Genomic DNA, 19,832 nt, shown 5'->3' with positions numbered 1-19,832 from the left:
TTATACATCACAAAAAATGGTACGTGACCAAAAACGGTTACATCAATTGGCGCCGTCTGTGGGAAACGCTTCAAAAGGCCTCCCTCCAAAACTCTCATACCCCTTTCTTCTTCTTTGAAAAACTCAATACTCATGGCCTCATCCAGCAACGCCGGACGCGGCACAGAGACAAACACCACCGGGGAACAGCCCCAAGTTCCCGTGGTGTGTGTTGGGTAGTTCACCATCCCCCTCTCGGTGGATGAAATCCCCAATCTGAATACGCCACAAGCAGTGGCGCCTGTAAACCTACCTGCCACAAACATCCCCTTCCCTCTCCCCATCGAGACTACCTTCACTGAACCAACCGCCGTCCCCGTGGCAGCTAGCCACAATCGGTTGGACGACCTAATGCAGTGCATGCGGGCAATGCAAGCCCAGATGCAACAATTCCAGCAACACCAGCTTCACCAGCAACACCACCTCGCCACCCTGTTCCGAAGTCGGCCAAGGCCTCTCCGCAGGATGGGCGCCTCCACCAAGGAAAGGCCTCTAGGCCCCAGAATCCCCCAAACAGCCAGGCCTCGTCCCCAGGCCGGAGAGAAAGAAAAGTCATCCCCACCTCGCAGCTCGCAGGCGGATCGGGAACATCGCCCGCGAGATCGGCACCTCGGGGCTCCAAACTGGAGTCCCCACTGGTGAACCGATTCGGCGCACTGGCAGCAGCAGACAACCAGCACTCCGAGCCCATCGAGCTCGGCAACACGGAGACCAGCAGCGCCAGTACAAAGCCCACTCAGCAGCGAAGGCGCCATCGAGGTCGACGAACCGCCACCCGCGTCCTGTCAGAGCTCAGAGGCAAAGGCGAGACGAGCTCAGACGAGGTAGGAGTTGCCCCGATTCTCTCAGTTCCTTCCCCCCTCGCATCAGAACTCTTGGCAGTCCCCTTGCCCAGAGATTTCAAGCTCCCGCCTCTAGACAAGTATGACGGGTCCTTCGACCCCAACGACCACGTGGACGCTTTCCAGTCCCAAATGCACCTCGCCAGAGCCAGCGAATCATGCATGTGAGTGTTTTTCACCACCACCCTTAAGGGGGTAGCCCGCACTTGGTACAGGAACCTAGCCCCCGGCTCGATAAAGTGTTGGGCTCAGTTCGTGCAGGTCTTCACTGCAGACTTTGTCACCAGCAAACGGTGCCCCAGAGCAGAGGAAAGCATCTGCGGGGTAGTCCAAAGGGAAGGAGAACCCATACGGGGCTACATCAAACAATTCAATGAAGCATGCTTACAGATACCGCGGTTAGACCCCGCGGTGCAGCTCGCCGCAGCAAAAAGAGGGGTGACGCACAAGGAATTCAAATGGCACATGGTAGCTAACCAGCCCACGACCGTGGCCAAGTTCCTCAAGCTCGCGGACAAGTTCATGAGGACTGAGGAGGAAATCAACCAAAGAACCGAGGGCGGAAACGAGAAAAGAAAGGGGGATGGCGAGCCCTCTAACTCAGCCGACCGAAAAAACCCAGCCCGGGACCCAAAACCGAACCAGTCGTTCCGAGCTCCCCTGCTAGTTCGGACGGATTACACGCCACTGAACACGAGGCGGACCAAGATCCTAATGACGATTAAGGACGCCCCATACGTGAAATGGCCACCTCGCCTAAAGGGAAATCCGAACGAAAGAAACAAGAATTTGTGTTGTAGTTTCCATAGGGACCATGGTCACAGTACCGAGCAGTGCAATAACCTCCGAGACGAGATAGAGGGGCTCATCCGCCGCGGATACTTAAGAAACTTTGTACAGCACAACAATAATAGCAATAAAGCGGATCGGCCAGGCGAGCACGAAAAGGACGCCCCCGAAACTAGCAGCAGGCCTGCCGAACCGATGTAGCGACAGCCACCGGCAGAAAGGCCAATTCGGGGAACCATCCACGTAATTGTGGGAGGTTCGGTGGTAGCAGGGTGTACATCAGCGGCAGCCCGGACTTCAGTTCGCGAAGCGGTCCTCGAGGAGCGGAACCCTCCGAAAAGGCCAAAGACCGAGGAGCCAATCCTCTTCACAGAAGACGACGCGCGAGGAGTTCGCTACCCTCACGATGACGCGCGAGGAGTTCGCTACCCTCACGAGGACTTCGAGGTTAGGCGCGTACTTGTAGATTCAGGCAGCTCAGCGGACATCCTCTTCAAATCGGCGTTTGATCGGCTACAACTGCCGAGGAGCGAACTAAGGCCCGCAAGCACTCCCCTGGTGGGCTTCAGTGGAGAGGAAGTCAGGCCCCTTGAAAAAATAACGGTGCCTGTGGAAGTCGGCACATGGCCTTGTGCGGTCAGACTCAACCACGACTTCCTGGTGGTCGCGACCCCCTCCCCATACAATGCCATAATAGGGCGGCCAATCACGCATATTCTGCGGGCGGTGGTCTCCACCTACCATTTGGCCATGAAGTTCCCTACGGACTTCGGTGTGGGGGTAGCGCGGGGCGACCAGCTCGAGTCCCGCAAGTGCTACGTTGCCGCCCTAAAGGGAAAGACCAAGGCGGCCGGCGACCTCGATCTGGAGCGGCCCGCGGAACAAGGCGAAGAACGAGCCTCGCCCACAGAAGAAACAGTCGCAATCCCAACCTCGCCTACGGACCCAGCTCGCGCACTCCAGATCGGTGCTTCCGTCAAAGAACCCCTATGGACCGAACTGGTAAGTTTTTTACTCCAAAATTTAGATATGTTTGCATGGTCCGCGGCCGTTATGCCCGGTATTGGCCCTGGTCTAGTAACTCACAAACTCAACACTGACCCTTTAGTCAGACCCGTTAGACAGAAGAAATGGAACTTAGTCCCAGAGCACTAGAAGGCGGTCGACGAGGAAGTCGAGAAGCTCCTCGCGGCAGACTTCATAAGGGAAGTCCATTACCCGAGCTGGGTGGCCAACCCTGTGCTGGTGAAAAAGGCGAACGGCAAGTGGCGCATGTGCGTCGACTACACCGACCTGAACCGAGCTTGCCCAAAAGACTGCTTCCCCCTCCCTAGGATCGATCGCCTAGTGGAGGCGACCTCGGGACATGAATTGCTAAGCTTCCTGGATGCCTACTCAGGCTACAACCAAATCCGGATGGACCAGTCCGACGAGGAAAAAGCCAGCTTCATAACCGAGTTCGGTCTATACTGTTACAAGGTCATGCCCTTCGGGTTAAAAAATGCCGGGGCGACCTTCCAAAGACTTGTAAATAGGCTGTTTCGGCCCCTGATCGACACAAAGATAGAGTGCTATGTAGACGACATGGTCGTCAAAACACAGTTTTCACGAGAAATAATAAAAGACTTGGACTCTGTCTTCCAAATCCTACGTCAGTTTAGCATGAAGTTGAACCCCAACAAATGTGTCTTTGGCGTCACCTCGGGCAAATTCCTAGGCTACGTTGTCAATCGGCGCGGCATTGAGGCCAACCCGGACAAGATAAAAGCCATCATAGATATGTGACTGCCTCGGAAAGTAAAAAAAGTTCAAAGGCTAAACGGCCGCATAGCCGCTCTAAGCCGCTTCATGTCCAAGTCGGCAGATCGCTGCCTACCCTTCTTCAAAGCAATCAAAGGCAAAGGGTTCGAATGGACCCAAGACTGTCAGCTCGCGTTTGATGAGGTAAAAGGTTACCTTGCCAGTGTGCCAACCTTAGCTCGGCCCGAGGAAGGCGAAATCTTAGAACTGTACCTCTCGGCTAGCGACGAGGTGGTCAGTTCGGTACTAGTAAAGGAGACAGACCGGGTCCAACGACCCATATATTATGTTAGTAAAATCTTGCAGGGAGCAGAGACAAGGTACCCGCAGATAGAAAAGCTAGCGTACGCACTGGTGATAGCAGCACGAAAACTCCGCCCATACTTCCAGGCTCACACCGGCATCGTCCTGACCAGCAAACCTCTGAGACAAGTACTACTCAAACCCGAGGTTTCCGGCCGACTGACGAAGTGGGCCATTGAACTCAGCGAGTACGATCTCCAGTACAAGCCAAGAACTGCCATTAAGGCCCAAGCCTTGGCAGATTTTACTGCCGAGTGCACGTTTAGCCCCGAAGCCCGTGAACCGGTCGAGCCCGAGATCCCCAGTTCGGGCGAACTCGGAGCTCCCAAACCAAACGAGTCCGAACCCCGTGAAGTAGCAGCCAGTGTGGCATCCCTCCTGGTTAAACCAAGCGCGAACTGGGAGGAGGAGCCCTGGATCCTTCACGTAGATGGCTCCTCGAACCAACAAGGTAGCGGGGCTGGAATAGTGCTACGTGGCCCGAGCGGAACAAAACTAGAATACGCACTACGCTTTGAGTTCGCGGCATCTAACAACGAGGCGGAGTACGAGGCGCTGATAGCCGGGCTAATCCTGGCGCACAAGGTTGGAGCAAAGCACATGGTTATCTGCAGTGATTCCCAGCTCGTAGTCAACCAAGTTACAGGCGAATACGAAGCGCGCGAACTCACAATGATTGCATATTTGACAAAAGTAAAGGAAGCTCTGCTCAACTTCCAGTCACACTTCATCAAGCAAATCCTGAGGTCAGAGAACGCTGAGGCCGACGCCCTGTCCCGACTAGCAAGCATGAGCCACAACGCCAGGAGAACCGTGTACGTAGAGGACTTACCTCGGCCCAGCATTCTCGGTGGGGTAGAAGAGGTCGCTCCCGTCACTGAAGCAGAGCCGAGCTGGATTGACCCACTCGCGAGCTTCCTGCTAGACGGAACCCTCCCCACGGACCGCAACGCAGCCAAGAGTAGACGAACGGTTGTACCGACGATCCTACATGCTCCCCTACCTACGATGCTTGCGCCCGGCCGAAGCCGAGTTGGTACTCCGCGACACCCATGAAGGCTTGTGCGGCGGACACCTGGGGGGCAGAGCCCTCGCCCAAAAAGCACTTCGACAAGGATACTACTGGCCAACGATGAAGACAGAGGCAATCGAGCTCGTCAGAAAATGCGACAAGTGTCAGAAGCATGCCAGCATCCACCATCAGCCTGCTGCCGACCTCAAATACCTCACCAGCCCATGGCCCTTCACCCAATGGGGCATCGACCTCCTGGGGCCATTCCCACCAACGACAGGCGGGAGAAAATTCCTAGTGGTGGCAGTAGATTACTTCACAAAGTGGATAGAAGCTGAACCCCTGGCAATAGTTACAGCCCGAAACATACAAAACTTCTTTTGGAAGAACATTGTATGTCGCTTCGGGCTACCTCGGGTACTGATCTCCGACAACGGCAAACAGTTCGAAGATATCAAGCTCCAAGAATGGTGCCGAATTATGGGAATTAGTCAGAACTTCACATCGGTCACACACCCGCAGGCAAATGGCCAAACAGAAGTAATGAACAGAGCCATCCTCCGCGGACTGAAAGCGTGATTGGACCGAGCCAAAGGTTTGTGGGCAGACGAACTACCAAGTGTTCTATGGGCACACCGAACCACGGAAAAAACTGTCACAGGTGAGACCCCCTTTAACCTTACCTACGGCACCGAGGCAGTGATCCCGGCGGAAATCGAAGTGTCTACGTTGCGACTAGAAGCGTACGACGAACAGACAAACGAGGGCGAGTTACGCACCAACCTCGACCTACTGGACGAAGTGAGAGACCTCGCGCACATCCGAACTGCGGCCTACCAACGAAAGGTAGCTCGGTATTATAACGTGCGACTAAAGAAGAGGAACTTCCGCATCGGCGACCTGGTTCTCCGTAAGGTCATGGTGCCCGAACCCGGCATAGGGAAACTTGGACCAAACTGGGAAGGACCCTACAGAGTAAAGAAAGCACTCGGTGGGGGAGCATACGAGCTCGGAACCCTAGAAGGAAAACAAGTACCCCGAGCATGGAACGTTGCCAACTTAAGAAGGTACTACCTATAGACCACCAAGGCAAGTACCCCAAAGCCTAGGTAGAAAACGAACTGGACCGAAATGGTCAGGTCAGCAAAAAACGCAGCTCGAAGACAACCAGAAACAAAAAGCCATTTCATGTCAGAAAACGAACTGAAGGACCGAAATGGTCAGTTCGGCAAAAAACATAGCTCGAAGACACGACAACCAGCACTTGAACAAAAAGCCATTTCATTTCAGAATAGATGTGTACATTCAAAAAAAAAAAAGCCATTTCTATTTCAGATAGATGTGTACATTTCATTTTACAAGCCAGGGGCTACTTCATCGTTATCAGAAGCCACTTCGACAACACCCAAAGGACCTGCCTCCCCCTCGGAGTCCGGTTCGGCATCCGCAGCATTAGCCATTTCTTGAGTAATGCGCGAAGTGGATATGGCGCTGGTATCGAGCTCGGGGTACGTATTCCGGATCATCCACCAGATTAGCTTGAAACCCCTCCTGTAGGAGTCTACCATCAGATCATCGAAATCCGGCGAAGCAATGTAATCGCTGACAACTTTCTTCTTCGCGTCTTCGATGCCTTGAGAGAAGATCTGAGTCCTCTCCCTGATATCCTCCTGAAGATACTCGACCTGGTGCTGCAGGTCCAGCTTCAACTCCGCCATATTCTTCACCACCACTCCCATGGCCTCAGCATCTCTCTGAGACCTCGCCTGCCTAGACCGCGCGAGGCAAGCAGCAGCCTCGGCAGCACGAGTAGCTTCCTCGGCAGTTCGCGCCTGCCTCGAGTATCTCTCCACTTGGTTCGCTAAGGCGTGAATAGAAGAGTTCACCTATCAAAGGAAAACGGGATCAAAGGAACGAATAGAAGAATGAAAGCCGAAGAACTCTAAAGAAGGGAGCACTTACCACCATAGCATGAGTAACAGCACGGCAGGCCACTTGGTGCAGAGGGAGCTCGGTCCACGCCGCAACTTCCTCGGGAAACATCGCCTCCTTACTCCGTTGAAGAGCATGAACAGGCGACAATACGCTCCTGAAGCCCCCCGGGGCCTCCGAGCCTGACGGCCCAGCTCGCGTATGGGCAGACTCGGAGTAAGCAGGAGCCCCAGTGTGTGTGGTTTCGACATAAGGAGTCCCCACCGGCTCCTGCGTAGGCGGAACCATCTCGGGCTCCACCGTCGGATAGTCCGACACCTCGGGCTCCGCACCCTGGGATGGTTCGGCGCGAGCTCGCTTAGCCACCCGTTTCCTCCTCATGCCCTGGAACAAGTGCCCACCTCGGGTCCCTCGACAGTCCATCGTACTTGCGAAAAAGAGTTCGGCATCAGTAAGACACGTAAAAGAAGAGCAAGACAGGATCGCTAGGGGAAGAACCTACCCGAACTCAGGCCCGCAGCAATAAGCTTGGCCTCCGTCAGATACCGTTGACACTCCAGCCCGTGCCGCGCCCATTGCCGGAGGCCCTTCGCCGTCTCCTTATCAAGTGTGACGCCGGAGTCGGGAGCGGCCATCCCCCAACCGGTCTGAAACGGCCACCCCAGCGCACTTCGCACCCCGAAATAGTCCCGCTTCCACGCCGGGACCTTATTAGGGAGTCCGTGTAAGAGCTTGAAGCCTGGGCGAGGGGACAGGTAGTATGCCCGCCTACGCCCAGGAAGGGGACCCACTTGCTTTTTCAGCATTAAAATGGAGGAGAAAATCTCCAGATCCAAAGGAAAGTTCTCGTCACAAAACAAAGAGATCGTCCCCACTAAGTTCCTAATGGAGTTCGGGTGAAGCTGGCCGACCGTCACACCGAAGTGGTTTAGAACCTCGATGAGAAGAGGGTGAAAGGGCAGTCACAGCCCCGCAGTGAGCTGTTCCCGGAAAATCACGATCTCATCAGGACCGTGTTCCCAAGGGAAGCTACCCATAGGGATGAAGTAGGCGTGCTCCCTGGGCAAGTCGTAATAGTCTATGAGGGATTGAAGTCCCTCAGGCGTCTTAGTCGAAGGACCAAACTGATCTAAAACCCGGCCGCGACGGGAGGTGGACGCCGACCTACCCGAAGCACCTCGGCCTGTAGGTTCAACCCATTCCTCAGGACCTACATCGGGCTCACTTGAACTACCAAGGGATGCAAATCGATTGGTAGAACCTACATCAGACCCGCTTGAACAGCCTGAACCCTCCGAACTAGACATCAGAGAATAGAACGGGATTCCAAAAGCACTCACCTGGGAAGAAGACTGAAGAAGACCGCGAAAGCTCGAACAGGCAAGGAACCTGGGACGCGAGCTGAAGAGCCTGAACGCGAATTGGAACTTAGGCGCGAGCTCAAGAGGTACAACAGTAGCACAGACGCCCCCCCCCCCCCGCGCGCTATTTATATCCACTGCGGCCGGAAAGCGACGACCCAGATCGAAGCCAATCCAATGGCCCACGGCCGCGCTAAATCGCACGTCTTCCAAAGCCAATCAGCGCACGTCTTTCCGAAACTGACGAGGCGTCGCGCACGTCTTGTCAGAGGACAGGTGTCAGCACGCGTCTTCCCGAAACTGTCGGGGTGTCGGCGCACGTCTCCTTGCAATAAAAGCGTCTGCAGCGCAACTCTCGAACGACTGCCGTCACGTCTCCCAAACGCGCGCCCTTTTTTGAAAATCAAATTAAAGCAAGCGCGCTCAGCACGGACCAAAACCCTCCTGCTACCTTACAAACTCCCCGCGCCAAGACGGGACCCTTGTCGTAGAGAGTGGGGGGCAATTGATGAAGGGGAATTTGGCCTGACCTCGCAATTACCCGACACGTGGCAGAAACAAGCAACTCGGGACAGTAGAGCGCCCGAAGCAAACACCGAAAGCAAAGTCCAAGCTCATTACTGAGCCCGAACTCCAGACCACCCTACTAAGAGTCCGAGCTCCCTACTGGGAGTCCGAGCTCCCTATTAAGAGCCCGAGCTCCCCACCAAGAGCCCGAGCTCCCTACCAAGAGCCCAAGCTCCCTATTAGGAACTCGAGCTTCCTACTGAGAACCCAAGCTCCCTACTGGGAGTCCGAACTCCCTATTAAGAGCTCGAGCTCCCTACCAAGAGCCCGAGCTCCCTACCAAGAGCCCGAGCTCCCTATTAGGAACTTGAGCTTCCTACTGAGAACCCGAGCTCCCTACTGAGAACCCGAGCTCCCTACAAGGAGCACCAACTATATTGGGCCCTAAGCCTCTTAAAGCTGTGACCCGAGCTGGCCCGTGGCGGCTCGGAACACTCCCCAAACCGAACTCAAGACATCTCGCTCACTCCAACACTTAGCCTCCGAAACACCAGGCTGATCAAACGTACCTGACGCCAAGGACGTTCGTATCCAAGGACGACGCACCTGACTGATTTGGGATCTGACGCCTGACAGCCGCACTTCAAACGGCCTCCTGCTACCGCCACCTGCCACCGTCGTTACTAGCCGCAGAGACGGCTCCGACAAAGGAACAGTGGCGGTTCTGACCGGCCAGAGGAAATGACATCCGAACTGGCAGGAGTTCAGAAGTAATCATACCCGATCTGACAGAAGCCTGGAAGTGAGTGCGCGAGGTGATTATAAAAGGCTCCTACCCCCCAGAAACGAGGTATGCTAACTTTCGCGCTATCTGATCTATCTTGCCTTTGAGAAACTCTAACTTGAGCTTCGGAGCCCTTACGCCGGGTTCTCCCCGGAGCTTCTCTTCTCCTTCCGTTTCAGGTCCCTGCCACCTGGTTCAGAGGCAAGATCGTTGACAGCTAAGATCGGTCAGATTGCGCACCATCAAGTTGTGTCGTAAATGGAGCATGGTTATCGAAGTAGTAGGAGAAATTATGAGGGGTATTTTAATGTAGAAACACCAAATGGTTTCAGACAAAGAAGAAGATCCCAACGTTTTGAAAATACAGGGGCAAATTTGGCATTACAAAAAGTATTTGGAATGAATTGTTAGCGATTCTAAATGGCGCATATTAACCGTAGTCCTGTTTATGTTATGTGGGGTCAGTCAATAAGGTATTTATAAGTTGTTTTGAAAATTCACTGATGTTTTTGCTTTCTTTTGTATTTTGTATTCTGCTTTTTCCTTTTAATAAAATTTACCTTACTATTTTTAATATATATAATATATTATAAATATTAAAAATTGAAAATTGAAAAATTGAACTAGTCAAAAGCCAAATCAATCAATCAATAAATCAAAGTTTGATTTGAATTCATAATTTTCTAAAAAACGGTAGTATCGGTTCATTTTTAAAATATAATCCCATAATTAACCATGATTAACCAATCCATGAACACCCCTATTCAAACCCTTATTTCGAATTAATGATATTTAAAAGTAAGGTTGGGTTTTATTTTCAAAAGTGGGTTGACATTTTGTCATTACTAGGTCTCTAATTTGAGTAAGCGTATGCTTATTTCACGTAGATGATTAATTGAAGAGGAAACTCTGAGGATTATATCATATTAATTAGAGCAGTGCTGACGTGAAGCCACAAGTTAGGGCATAAACGTTTTTTTTTTTAACGCCAGCTAGGGCATAAACATATTGTATTTGCTGCACACAATTAACCCAATGCACGCTTGGGCGCACACAGGCATGTGTTTATTTGCAGTTTTGCACATAGAAAACAGCCTCAGTTTTGTCAATGCACATGTGAAAGATTTATCTTTCGCTTGACACACATATGTCTGATCTAGAGCTATTGAACAACAGCACGTTCAACTATTTTATTAGCATAAGAAAACTTAAAAAAATTAATGAAGTGCATAAAATCAAGAAACATGTAATGCAAATATTCCATCGCCTCAATCTTGATAATAATAACCCAAACCTCTTGTCATTATTAATCAATCGAAAATTAATATAAAAATAATTAATTTTATTCTTATGAGTTTCACTTAAGAAGACAAAGAAAGGTATCTTTTTAGAGAAAATCCATTGACTTGAGCAGTCGAACCATCGACCTGTCAACCCAGTAGCCAGAATCGTTCTGTCATTAATCCGGTTTTTAAAACCTTACATTCAAGCGCTGTCCCTCTTAACTCACACGGCTTTTCTTCCCATGTGATCTGGGAAAGGGGAAGATATTTTAATTGAGAGAAAAAAATGGAAACATAAAGAAGTTAAAAAACAGAGTTAACTTTTTTCATATTTGATGGGTCAGGATATTTTGAGATCTCCATCTGCATAACAAATATAGTCAATTTGCAGGCTTAAACAAGTTTTCAGGAATAATATCGCACTTCGTTTTCGTTACAGAGTCAGCCTCGTGTAACAAAAATGTCACTCAAAGAACCCATAAATTAACTTGTTGCAAGCATGATAATAACGGTTATAGGCCGTTAAGATGGTTGTTACACCTTTGTTTAATGGATAAATTGCCGAAACTTCCCTTAAAGTTTATAATTATAATTACCTCTCCTAAATTTTATAGCACAATTGTAAGTAAATCCCTTCTGCTACAATCCTCTAAAAAGGCATAAAAATATCCAAAATATTTATACAGTTACTAGTGAGACTGGTTTAATTTTATGCAAAAATCAATACCATAAAGGGAGAACTTAAAGCTGCTCCTTTACCTTTGAGGGATTCATATAAAGGGCAAACTTGAAAATAAATCAATTTGAAAAAAAAGATTGAAAAGGTTTAGAGTAAAGATATTATATGCAGAAAAAAAGTGGAAAATAAACATTTTCTTCAAACTACAAGAGTGTTTTGAACATTTTTTAGAATAGAGGGGTTTACTGGGTGATTTCAGCAACATCTAAAAACTTTCCGAAATTTACCCTTATTTAATTTACTCACGCCTTACAAGATACTTGATAACCTCACAGTGGCCCTTTCTATAACCATGGCCAATCACTGAAAAGCAGACCCTCAATGCCGTAGAAGAATTGTACTAGTCTATTATTATTTTATATCTAACGAACATAGATTTAAGCAGGTCCAATCTGTTTAAGCTCTAGAAAAAACAGCAAAGAGAGAAGCAGAGGTTCATGGCTTTCCCACCAACGCCCCACATCGTCATTTTCCCCTTTATGGCGCAGGGCCATACCCTCCCCCTACTTGATCTCTCAATGGCTCTCTCACGTCGTGGTCTCAAAGTAACCATCATAACCATCCCATCAAACGCAACGTCAATCCTCCCATGCATCTCCACCCATCAACAAATCAATCTCCTCGAGATCCCCTTCCCCTTGGTTGAAGGGCTCCCCAGAGGCTGTGAAAACACCGCCCGGTTACCATCCATGGACTTCTACATCCCTTTCTTGAACGCCACCAAACAGCTCCAAAAACCCTTCCAGGGGTTTACTGGGTGATTTCAGCAACATCTAAAAACTTTCCGAAATTTACCCTTATTTAATTTACTCACGCCTTACAAGATACTTGATAACCTCATAGTGGCCCTTTCTATAACCATGGCCAATCACTGAAAAGCTGACCCTCAATGCCGTAGAAGAATTGTACTAGTCTATTATTATTTTATATCTAACGAACATATATTTAAGCAGGTCCAATCTGTTTAAGCTCTAGAAAAAACAGCAAAGAGAGAAAGAGAGAAGCAGAGATTCATGGCTTCCCCACCAACGCCCCACATCGTCATTTTCCCGTTTATGGCGCAGGGCCATACCCTCCCCCTACTTGATCTCTCAAAGGCTCTCTCACGTCGTGGTCTCAAAGTAACCATCATAACCACCCCATCAAACGCAACGTCAATCCTCCCATGCATCTCCACCCATCAACAAATCAATCTCCTCGAGATCCCCTTCCCCTTGGTTGAAGGGCTCCCCAAAGGCTGTGAAAACACCGCCCGGTTACCATCCATGGACTTCTACATCCCTTTCTTGAACGCCACCAAACAGCTCCAAAAACCCTTCCAGGGGTTTACTGGGTGATTTCAGCAACATCTAAAAACTTTCCGAAATTTACCCTTATTTAATTTACTCACGCCTTACAAGATACTTGATAACCTCATAGTGGCCCTTTCTATAACCATGGCCAATCACTGAAAAGCTGACCCTCAATGCCGTAGAAGAATTGTACTAGTCTATTATTATTTTATATCTAACGAACATATATTTAAGCAGGTCCAATCTGTTTAAGCTCTAGAAAAAACAGCAAAGAGAGAAAGAGAGAAGCAGAGATTCATGGCTTCCCCACCAACGCCCCACATCGTCATTTTCCCGTTTATGGCGCAGGGCCATACCCTCCCCCTACTTGATCTCTCAAAGGCTCTCTCACGTCGTGGTCTCAAAGTAACCATCATAACCACCCCATCAAACGCAACGTCAATCCTCCCATGCATCTCCACCCATCAACAAATCAATCTCCTCGAGATCCCCTTCCCCTTGGTTGAAGGGCTCCCCAAAGGCTGTGAAAACACCGCCCGGTTACCATCCATGGACTTCTACATCCCTTTCTTGAACGCCACCAAACAGCTCCAAAAACCCTTCCAACAAGTGTTGCAACAAATGTCCGAAGCTAGAAACCTTCCCACATGTGTCATCTCTGATTTTTTCTTGGGCTGGACACTCGATTCATGTCGAGCATTTGGTGTCCCTCGGCTGGTCTTCCATGGGATGGGAGTATTGCCAATGGCAATCTGTAAAACAGTTTGCGTGCATTCACCACACCTGTTGGTGGCAACAGACTCCGAACCTTTGCACATGCCCGGTTTGCAGCTGCCTTTCAGGCTGACAAGAGCGGACTTGCCAGAGACGCTTGTGAACCAGGACGATCCACTCACACAGGCCGCGATTGAGGTCGGAGCAGCCGACGTTGCGAGCTGGGGTGTGATTGTTAACAGCTTTGTCGAGATGGAAAGTAGCCACGTGGCATCTCTGGAGTCTTTCTATACCAATGGGGCCAAGGCCTGGTGTGTTGGTCCCCTTATTCTCTATGACAAGATGGAGGGCTTAGTAAGGTCCATGGACCAGCAGCAGCAGTCTGCCACATGTATAAACTGGCTGACGGAACAAGCCACGCCATCCTCAGTGATCTACGCTGCATTTGGGACCCAAGCTGATGTGTCAAATTCTCAGTTGGATGAGATAGCTTTTGGGTTGGAGATGTCCGGATGTTCTTTCATATGGGTCGTCAGATCCATGACATGGTCTCCACCTGATGGAATGGAGGAAAGAGTGAAAGGAAGAGGTGTGATCATAAGGGATTGGGTGGACCAGTGGCGCATCTTGACACACCCTTCGACTGGTGGCTTCTTGAGCCACTGCGGTTGGAATTCCGTCCTAGAGAGCATGTCAGCCGGTGTCCCAATCTTAGCATGGCCAATGATGGCCGAGCAGTCACTGAACGCTAAGTTTGTAGTGGAGGGGCTGCGAGCAGGTTTTAGGGTTGCGAGCAGGACCCAATTAGGGCCAGAGAACATAGTTGAGAGAGAGACAATTAGCCAAGTCGTGAGGGAGCTGATGGGAGGAGAGAGAGGGAGGAGTGCCAGAAAGAGGGCACAAGCATTAGGCCGACTGGCCATGAGAGCAGTACAGCAAGGTGGGTCATCCTATGAGCGGTTAAGTGAGCTCATTGAAGAGCTAAGTGCATGTGGCCATCAAAAGTATTCGGCCTAGAATCCTCCTACAGCCCTCTGAACTTCTTTGCCCAACAGAGGTAGCCATTTGGCAAGTGACAGATCAATCTTCTCTTTGTGAGCAGCAGACAACTAGCAAAGAATTAAGAAACCAGTGAGTTTCTCTATAGTTTGCCGTCAGTTTCACACATGACACAGTATATTACGTACCACCCTTGCTCTATCAGTTTCTTATGACCTTCTAAGGTCCCATAGACACCCAACCTCTTTCATTATTAATAAAAGCCCACATCAGAGTGATCTTTCATCTATTATAATCTTATCCTTTAGTAATTAAAGATCTTATTGTATTGTTGTTTACAATAAAAAGCAAAAACAAAAAAAAAGAAAACTTTTCGTATATATCTCAATCCAAATTGTCTCTCAGGAAGGAAATTGTAGATGTCACATGAAAAGAGCTCCCTGTATAAGTAAATTAATAAACTTCATCTACATTTCTAATGTCATAGAGGAGAGCTAGACTAGTAGTTTAGTTTTTCTTTTATCAAACTTATATCTAAGATGAATAATGAAATACTAAATTAGAATTAATAGAGTTTTACAATTCATTCTTTTAACCTGTAAGATTGATTATAAAAATTTTTCCACATAAGAGAAAAATTGTCAATAAATAATGGAACAAAAATACCTCTTTTAATAATAGATTTTTATAGTTAAAATAGTCATTGCCTTATTTACATAGGAAATAAAAAAACGTGGATAATTCACTTACTCACTTAAGTATTTTTCTTACCCGATAAATACATTTACCCAAATAAATAATTCACCCAAAAAATAGGGGCTTAAAAAAATAAAATAATATAAATACATGAACCACCAACCAATATACAACTCACATGAAAGTATTAGAGGTGATTGATTAGATTTTGACTTTATCTAGAACTTTATTGTCTACACGGTATAATATATATGACCCAAGAAAATGACAATTCAATAAATTCGAATCGGCCAGCTTCCGGCAGGCTTAATTTTTACACCCCTCTCATTTATATTCACCTACAGGATCTCGAAATATTGCAGTATGCATGGCAATCTTAATGAATATCAGCCACCAAAAATTAATTTATGGAGGAGCCAAAATTGCATGCATCATTGATTATACTGCACACCGTTTATCTTTTACTTTAAGCCACATCTCTTGAGATGTAAATACATGCTGCGTTATACCTGCAAACGGATCGGATTTGGTTTGGTAAAGGATATATTCAATCCGATCCGATAAGAAATTGTCGGATTTTTAAATTTAAATATTTTATTATATATCCAATTCGAATCTGATTTGATTAGAATTATAATAAAAAATTATGATATAATATAAATAATATATTAAAATATATAATATATTATAATTTAAATATTCTCTGAAGTTCTTTTATTTCAATACAAGGATAAAAAGCCTATCATAGGATTTGCGTTCCGAGGTTTTGAAAAGCCAAAGAGGAAGAGTCCGACCAATGCTGCATTTTGGATGATAAGTTGAAAAAATGCCCTTTACCATTCGTTCATCTTCCTGAAAGTAACAAAGGTGCTCTTTTAAACACACGTATTGAGTGTCGATTAGGTCAAAATTCTTTCTCAATTCAGGGCTTGCCCATTACAGTTTACATGCCATTTTCAATTTCACTTCCTGAATAGAAGCTCTTACTCCTCTCTGTCTCTTTAATTGCACCACTAGTCTGTAATCTATAGTTTCCCATTCACTTGGGGCTGGGTGAAGCCTAAGATGCATGGACTCTCATGTGATTCTTTCTGAGTTTATGAGCGAACGAGCAAACGAGAGACAATAGATAGACAAGCAGACAAATAACCAATGGCCGTGTATGTGAAAGGCCCCATCTTTATTGGCTTGGTGTTGCTTCTGTTTATGGGGATCGCCATCTACTTCAAACTTTGGCTTATTGATTACAATTTCTCTTTTGGAGACAAAAATTGGATGAGGTTTGATTCCATCAGTTTAGTACTGGTATATATCGAATTAGTTTTCTTTAATTTCCTACTTTTTTCCTTGTTTATTGGACTATGGTTGTTGATGTTTAATGGACAGGCTCGTGTTCTTCTTTCTTCTTTCTAGGTTTACAAGTGTATCATCGACAAAAGAAGGTACCCCATTCCCTTTTTCTTGAATTCCTTTCGTATATAGGATGCCCTGACGATTAATTAGGGATAGTTTTGTAATTTTATACGTTTTCTGTTTAATCAATGATAAAAGGGAGTTTTTTGTTGAATTTTTAAGAATTTAAGGGAGGTTTTATTAAAATGAAATTAAATGGAAGGTTTTTATGATTAAAGGCTGCTGACAGAAGATGGAGGCAGATTAGCGTAGTGCTACCCACACAGACCTACGGTAAGTGATGATAGTGCTTCGGCTATGGGCAAGGCCCCACATAGTGTTGCTTCGGCTATGGCTACGGTGAGTGATGACAGTGCATGTATTGATTGCTCCCCTTGCGATAGCGAAAAAAGGCCTTCTTCTCCATTAAATAGATCTTCTCCGGCAATGATGACAAGATCTTTTTTTCCGGTGACGATGATACTCGCTTTCCTCTTGGTGTGGCATTGGTGCGATCTCTGATAGAGAATGGACATTGGGATGGATTGCACGAGGGGTTTCGACTGGGTTTCAGGTATTGTTTAGGGTTTTAGGCAGGATTTTACATGCTGGTTTTCGGTGGGTGTCTATTTTCGATACTTTGAAAATATTAAATCGACTTGTGGAGGGTATTTTTGTCAAATGACATGTTCTGTTAGCCGACTGAACGGTGAAGGGGGGGTCTTTGTCTCACGGTCATAGTACGGGAGGTCTTTGTTGCAAAACAAAGTATAGGGGAGTCTTTATAATTTACCCTAAAAATACATAAAAACTAAGAAGAAATGCAAGTAAAAGACTGATCGTTGTCCTAAGGATTCTACTGGTAAGAACTTTAACCGATGCGGCTAAACAGATTTGACTAATCGGTGTCGTACAAACTAACCTCTAGAACAAGCAAACTGAAATTGAAAATAGACGGAACTAGCAACCACATCCATACCAATATTAATATCAGAGACAAACAAAGAAGAAAGAGAATATTAGCTGTAAACTAATCCCTAACATGTTGTATTCAAGCCTAACTAAAAATGAGAGTACATTAGATTTCAGGTCGGATTGAGTTGATGATATGATCTACGGGAACAATTCTGATGGAACTTACTCCATCGATATACTCTTCAGCCTCAACTCTTCACTACAAAAGTAGCTACTGAGAGAATACAGTTCAGGTAAGAGATTTACCTGCGAGAAGTCTTGACCAACTGTGGAAGGGCGAAGAACAAGAAAACGTATGTGGGAGTTTAGGCGATGGTGGCTATGACTCTTCTTCATCCACTTTGAATGTAAAGAACAAAAGAAAATAGAGGAGATCCAGTGTTGAATTTTAATCTCACTAAAGATTGAATCCAATGGGTTTGATTAGTCAATTACATGAGAAATTACACCTGCACACTTGTTTTGAAAAAATAGCTTTTCTCTCACTAAAACCTGTTTTAACTTGTCCCACATTGGAAAATTACAAGTTTTGTTTTGAGTTTTTTAATAGGAGCTGATTTACACTCCTTAGAAATAGAAGTGGAGAGTATGGAGGTTTGCCACTGCGCAACACATGCGCACGCATGTGTGTGGCACAATGAGGCGCTTTAGAGGTGCACTTTGCTCGTACTTTGATCAAGAGACACAATTCAAAGTTAACAGTCATTAACTGTTAACTACCTTTTAAATAGTCACAATGTTTGAAATTGTGACTGTTCAATGTGCCTTTCTTTGAACCAGCACCTTCCTTTTCTTCATAACTCTTCAGAAAATATTTAAAGAGCATGAATCAAGCATTTCACACACAATATTTTCGAAAATCACTTTCTCTTTCTTTCTCAATCCGGTATGCTATAGTCTCACAGAAGGTTTCTTCGGAGACTCTTCAACTTTGCTGGTTGTAGATTCTTGCCCAAGGATTTGTTGTATCATGGGAATTGATTTGCCTATAACCCAACAGCAAACTCAGTGAAACTGAGTGGGGGCAAATAACGCTTTAAAAACAATGTCTTCAAACGCGCCTCAGAGCTTCTCCTCCAAGTTTCAGTGACCCCATTTCCCAACATCCAGCTCACTATAGCTTCAGGTACACCTCCTTTGTCTAAAAAATCTTGGCCTGAAACCGTACGATGAACAAGGGAGCTGAGTTACTATCACACTTGATCTCTTCCTTCGAGCTACCGCAACAATCGATGTTGGTGGCCAAGAAGTTGATGATATGAAATAATGTCTTAAACGTAAACTTTACATGGAACTGACAAGGAAATGACCCCAGGTAATAGATGCTTCATAGGACTAAGAACAGGGAATCATCATATGGTTTGGAGAGCTGAAAAACAATGGAATGTTAATGGAAAACGATGGGGAGATAAGAATAGAGTTGGGAATTGGCCAATTTCATGCTCAAAATGGGTTAACAAAATGAGAAATATGGAGGGGATTGTCGCTGCAACTCCTATGTTGCTCGTTGAGAAAGATAGCTAACGGAGAGAAAAGAGAAGAGAGAGAACGATGGAAGAGAGGGAGAGAGGGGAAGAGAGAAATACAAGGAAGAAAGTGAGAGAGGCCAGAGGAGATAAAGAGTTACCGTTGTTGGTTCAGTTTGGTCATAGGGAAGATGAAGATGAACAGTGAGGAGCCAAAGGTGGGGAGGATATCATCGTGGTCATACGAAGAAGGGGATGAACAATGAGCTCTCTCGAATTAGGTTGAATGAGAATTCTAGATTAGCTTTTATAATGGGGTAGGGGCATTTTATTTATTTTATGTTTTGAGGGATATTTTTGTAATTTTGAGAAACTGGGGTATTTTTTGTTCAACTAAGTCTAAGGGGATTAGACCGGGGGTTCCTGGATGGATGGCTAGGATTTTATGTCAAAATTTGAAGGGTCAAGATGGGTTTGGGTACAAACAGGGGTATTTTTGGTTGAAATTTGATTTGGTGGGGTTTTCGGATATTCTAAGTTGATTGGTGGGGTTGGATTGGACCAAATGGGCCTGAAGCAGGAAGATCTAGAAAGATTTTAGATCGGTGAATCTAGGGATTTAAAGTGGAATCCTAGTGTGATGAAGGGACAAATAAAGGCGGTTTTGGGTAAATTTCATAGGGTGGAGTTTTTGGACAGTCTGAGGTGATTGGTAAGGCCAGATTGGGCCAACTGGTACCGAATCAGAAGGATTTGGAATCCAGTCAATTTAGAGTCTCGAAACAGAATCTAGGTACGATGAAGGGGTAAACAAAGGCGTTTTGAGCTGAATTTTACAGGTGGGTATTTGGAGATATGGATCTGATGGTGATGTATGATTACTTCTGGAGGGTCAAGATCATAGGAA

General features: G+C 46.7%; 1 pseudogene across 1 annotated transcript; it reads left to right on the top strand.

Moving 5' to 3' along the window:
• The first annotated feature begins 12,726 nt into the window (after window positions 1-12,726).
• Window positions 12,727-14,776, top strand: LOC104605452 (putative UDP-glucosyl transferase 73B6 pseudogene; annotated as a pseudogene). The gene has a single exon (XR_016079812.1). The product of XR_016079812.1 is annotated as a putative UDP-glucosyl transferase 73B6 pseudogene (transcript).
• Window positions 14,777-19,832: the final 5,056 nt, after the last annotated feature.

The sequence above is a fragment of the Nelumbo nucifera genome, chromosome 8 (genome assembly GCF_055504915.1).
Source record: "Nelumbo nucifera cultivar China Antique chromosome 8, China Antique-T2T, whole genome shotgun sequence".
Classification (NCBI taxonomy): Eukaryota; Viridiplantae; Streptophyta; class Magnoliopsida; order Proteales; family Nelumbonaceae; genus Nelumbo; species Nelumbo nucifera.
Note: the sequence above shows the minus strand (reverse complement) of the source record. Positions and strands in the feature narration are given on the sequence as shown.